The sequence below is a fragment of the Rhagoletis zephyria genome, unplaced genomic scaffold, assembly GCF_001687245.7.
Source record: "Rhagoletis zephyria isolate East Lansing unplaced genomic scaffold, Rhagoletis_zephyria_1.1 Rzeph_scaffold_15808, whole genome shotgun sequence".
Classification (NCBI taxonomy): domain Eukaryota; kingdom Metazoa; phylum Arthropoda; class Insecta; order Diptera; family Tephritidae; genus Rhagoletis; species Rhagoletis zephyria.
The window spans coordinates 5,834-11,666 of NW_016172874.1; positions in this window are offsets into that span (position 1 = coordinate 5,834).

The following is a 5,833-nucleotide window of genomic DNA, read 5'->3' on the forward strand; positions in this document are numbered from 1 at the left end:
TCGATCAATATTGCTTAACTACAGACGTTATTTGCTCACAGATTTTTTCATCCAAATATGTGCATTTAAGTATTTATTTATGTATGTACGTAGGTATGTATGTAAATGGGTATGTACATATGCATATGTACATATTTGTATCATTGTTCAATGTACCTGTTGCCCTGTGCCAGTCCTTTTAGCACATTTCACTTGTGTTTGGTTTTTCCCTAAATGCAAAGACTAAACAAAAATCCTGGCTTACCAAAAACAAATAGGTAAATGCCAGCAAACGTGCATATCCTGCAACCGCCATAAGGCAAATAAAACTAAATAAATTTACTTGACGTTTGCTTGCCAAATTTACTACTACGCGTGTCACGTAGCGGCGCGTGGCGGCGGCAGTTCAAGCTGAATGCGAAAGGACATACAGGACCTTTCTTATTTTCAAGCTCCTAAATACATATGCACATACATACATACATACATATGTAGATATGTATGTACATAGGAGTATGCAAGTTGCCTTAACATGTGAACATGTGTGTGAATCCACCGACGACGATTGTTGTTGGCCATCTTTTAACCGAAACAAACACATTCAGCGTATTCAGACTGTGTGTGTGGCATAACAGCGACTTGGCCAGCGGCATGCCGCAACTGACTTGCTGTTAACAATTCGCAGTGATAAGCATCAACGCCTCTGCGCTTATCGCTCAACGAATCTGTGCGTAGGCACGCATGCGCAAACGCCGTTGCTACCAGTAAAGGCAATGGTAATGGCGGAGATGGCGGGCGGGCAGTGTTGCTCGGTGGTAATGGTGGTAATGGTGTCGCTGCAACCGACAGTAGATTGCGTTAATTTGTTTACTCGAAGCAATGGCGCAAATAACAGCAACAAACAATCAACAAGCTAGCATTAGCATGAGCGCAAGCAACAAAAACAATAAATACATAAGTACATACATACATACATACATAATATGACAACGCCAACACAGGCGGCGGCTACATTGGCGACCACAAAAATCAGCGAGTGCTGTAAATAAACAAGCAAACAACGCATACAAATGGATGGACGGACGGACGGACGAACGGACGGACGGGCGTACAAACAAATAAACACCTTATGTACATTTATATCCTATATTCGGTCGGTCGGCCGATGAGGACGAAGTCTGTGCGGTGGATGGATGAGGACAACGATTATGCGGAGAATGGCCAACGATGTGTGGGAGATAGATAACAAAGAGGTGATAATTGCACTTAAATGCAACACATATGTATGTATGTATGTACATGGCTCCCACAAAAGTACGCACATTCATACATACATACGTTGTACTGGTTTATATTTATGTACATAGGTATTTGCCACAAATATGCATAAACACAGACAACAATCGGTCGGACCAATTGCGACTTAATAGCCTCCGTCTTATCGCAATTACGCTGGTGGTCGGTCGCCAACGGTATCGGTATTCGGTATTTACTTAATTTACCCGCCAGGGGCCATTGTGTGAAACATGGGAAAATCAAACCTCAATAATGCGGAGACCGTTTGCTTTTTTTTTTTTTGTTGTTCGAGTATGTATGCATGCACATAGTGGTGGTGTTCAATGGCATTTTGGCTCGACAGGACATCGTTATTGCTTATCAATGATTGCCACCACTACTAATACCAGTAAACAAACAAATACTTATTGACTGTTGGCTGTTAGCTGTTAGGACACCGGCGATGCCAAACTAAGCTGTTAGGTGTAATTAAGGCGCAACGAGAGATCAAAGGCAATAAGCAGAAATAAACCAATTGAACAGCTATACATTTCCGTTGTTGCACATTTCTATTGAAAGACGCTTGTATGCATTTAGTTGAAGATAAACCAATTATTTGAAGATAAGCATGTTTCCAAGAAAGGTGAATTTTTTCATTATTAGTTTAGACGTTTTTTTTAGATGTACATATTTGAATTAATGGTTTGTAACTAAAGCGTGTTTATTCAATTAATTTATAAGTATGTATGTAATTATGTTAATCAGTAAAACAGTGTAAAATAGTAGGAAATAATTCTATGTAGGATTTGAAATTTCAATTTTAATTCAAAGTATTCATGTATCAAGAACTATCAAGAAGTGTCTTTCGCAACTGGGTATCGATTGTTCGTAGTTTTATGGCCAAGAATATGACGGAACTTCAGCGTTTATTGGCACAATTTGCCAAACGAATTCGTATCGACGTCGTTTCCGACTCGTTCTGCTGAACAATTCGTTCGCCGGCGACGTTCACAAAGGACTCTCCGGCGAACTCGCCGTCGGATGAAAAGCACAATTCGCCGGCGGGCCGTAAAAACGATATACATACTAGCGAACTGCAAAAAGATGCTCAAAATCTTTAATAAAAACCAAACCATAAGTATAAATCCAATTTCAAATTGTGTGCACTATTAAAAATAAATAAATAAATAAATCAGCAAGCTTTCCTAAAAATTTTCGAACTTTTCAAGCGGAATTAAAAGAAAAAATATAAAGCAGTTTTATAGCTCATTAAATAGTGTAATAGAGTAAAAATTTTGTGTCGTATTGTATGGAAAAAGACGACTTCGTTTCGACGTCGCACAGTGGTCGGAGAAGCTATGTTTTACGCGAAAAATTAGAAGGGCTCTTACGATTACACTAAAAATGCAATATCGTAGTACTATTTTTGTTATGCTAAATCCGAATATGCCATCAAATTTTTAGTTTGACAGTTGATAGCAGTCAAATCAACTGCTAGTTTCTCTAAAAATAAATAAATAAAATCTTTTTGAAAATACCACTTATTAGGTTTTTACGCTAGTCACAAATGTTTTCTCTGGGCAACGTGAGCAACTCATGCACTGAGGAAAGACTTTAGTTACGTCAACTAAATATGTTTTCCTCAACACATTATTTGGTTATAGTTACCTTATTTGGTTATATTTACCAAATCATGTGTTGAGAGAAATATATTCAGCTGACTTTTTTCTGGGTGTGTGCCAGATGCGGTTACCAATCCGAGTGGAGCCTTGGGTGTCGCTTTTATTAGCTTGGGATGTAAATATGTAATATTGATGCGCCTAAAAGCTGCATTGATTTCCATTCCCAAGTTACATACCTGATGACAATACGAATGGAATTTATAAAAGCGAGTTTTTAGTTTTTTTAACTATAATTTTTTATTTCTTTTCAGCTTCCTGACACTCCTCAATGTACCAGTTGTTCTTTCGGGCTCGCTGAAATCCGACTGTTTCTTCGGCGGCGGTACTTAATGAGCGGGAAATGTGGCTCCACTGTACGCGTATGTCGGTTTGTTGAAGAGTGCTCTTAGAGCGCAGGTGTGTGAGTCGGGCGACCAATAAATTGGCCGTCTGTTGTGATTGCAGCTTTTCGACGTTGAGCTTTCCCTGCATTCTTGGGTGCACATTTTTTGCTGCACAGAGGCGGGTGCGAATATTGCCTGCAACAAGATATTGGACCAAGTCGATGTTTGGCCCTTCGCTGTGTACGTATGTACGTCTAAAACACTGGAAGCATGCGTCTATTTCAAAATGTTCGATTTGGATTCTCGTTTTTCGTTCTGGAGACAGCCATGTAGCTTGGTGGATGTTCTTATGCTGTAACTTAGTACTACCTAGTATTACCATGTTTCGGGCCCGAAGAAATCTATCAGCCTCAATTCGTTATCAGACGATTCGTGTGGAGGAAAATCCATTCCTTGCCCACTTTGGCATTGAAATCGCCAAGCACGATTTTTATATCGTGTCGGAGGCAGTGCTCAGAAGAGATCCTTGGACGCCTCGTCCGTCTCTTGGATCGGAGCATGGGCGCCGATGAGCGAAATATTGAAGAATCCTTTTTTTTTGATGTGGATTATGGCAATACGTTCGTCCACCGGGGTGAACACCAGTACTCGGCGACGGAGTCTCTCTCCCACCACAAAGCCCACACCGAATTGGCGCTCCACGCTTACCTTGCCTAGCCCCGGCTATCGCATTTCTTGGGCGGCGGTTAGTCTTCCCGAGGACATCAACCAGCCGGGGCAGAGGCACCTTCCCCATTAAGAGCCCGACAATTCCAGGAGCATACCCTCAAATCATAGTCCTTAATACGTTTTGCCGTGGTTGTTATCAGACAAAGGGGGTCCCATGCGAGGCTGCTTTTTGTTCTTCATTGGGCAGGGTTTTAACGTGGCGGGACCCAGACCCAACTCCTTCTCACTTTAGCTCGCTCCCATACGGGTGTTTGCTCGCAACGCAGAGGATACGTGGATATAAATATCCGGACGTTGTGAGCTGCCATTTGAACTGTAGGCACAGTAACCACTTCTGGCCACACCCAGGTAAATGGCAGTCAAAAGCATTCCTCTGCTGCGCACAGAACCATCCTCCCCCTCCTCAGCAAAGGTAATAATGGGTCTCATCAACGAGGTGTAGATCCAGAGTATACCCCTTGGCGACAGACCCCACGTTTTACTAACGCCTCTGTACTATAGCTTTATTGAAACTCGATTTAGTAAAGTGGATTATTCAACACCCGCCTGTGACTTCGTAAAGTTGCATTAGTGTGGAGTAAGTAGAAAGTCGAAGTTGTAAAATTGAGCAAATCAAGGCAGAGTAATGAAGAGAACAATGCATGTTAATTAAAGTAATTAGGGTATGCATTCATAAGTATGTACCTATGTATGTATGCATATAGTTATGTTTAAACAGAAAAACATACATACAAACATATCCATCTGCGCTTTAAACTTGAATCAAAAAACCCTCGCGATCAAATCAAACATTCTGTAGCAAATTCGAACAAGTATTATGTAGATACATACCCTGCAGCGAAACCGTGGACTAGTGAATCAAATTTCTAGTTCCGTACTAGGTCTTTATTGCCAAAAAGGAACTATTCCGATAGGAACTAGATTCCCACCAGGCCAAAATCGGCGAAAAGTGGTACTTTTAAGAAACTAATTTTTTCAGTTTTTTTCACTACAAATCTATATCTAAAGTGACGAATTTAGAAATGGTTCGGAACTATAGAAAAGCGGATGCAGAACGAACTAGATCCTATTTGTCGAATTTAGAACTATTTCGGAATTATCGAATAAGGGATGCAGCGGGGGGCTTGTTTACTTTATATAGATATGTGTTCGGCGGCGTTTTCGTTCAAATACGCTTCTATGCTGTACTTCGCAGATGCTATTTCATAGTTTGGTAATACAAAACAAAGGTTTGTGTTAACATATTAACATCTTGGGGCCGTCTGGAATCTAACCAATAACAGCGAGCACCTCTGCAAAGTCAGCTACAGCCAAAGGTATGTAAACGTACATTTCTTACAATCATTCAAAGAAATTTAATTTCAAATCTGAAAAAATGTTTCTTTGAAAATAATGTAAAATCACACACGGAAGAACCAAAAAGATTGAAAAATCATGATACTTTTTTCTTTCGTCTGTCGATTTTAGAACTGGTTCGGAACTATAGAATTTAGGACTAGTTCGGAACTATCGAAAAAGGGATGCAGCGGGGGGCAATTGACACTTCCTAGGACATCACCATGTTAAATTCGCCAGTTGCTTGCATGCAAAAGAGATTTATCGCGAACCAGTACTGGGTCTAAATGTACTAGAAGCGCCCCAGTTCAGAACTAGAGATTTTCCCCACAGGGTATGAATAATATGGTTGTATATGTACTTGCATGTATGTGTGTATGTGTGTATGTAAGTGCAGGCAATTTCGCTTGATTTTATGTGCCAATGTGCGAAACAACAACTAAATAAAATAATAACTAAAAGTGACTTTCAAAAGTTTCGGGAATGATAAAGCAATGACGATATCGCTAT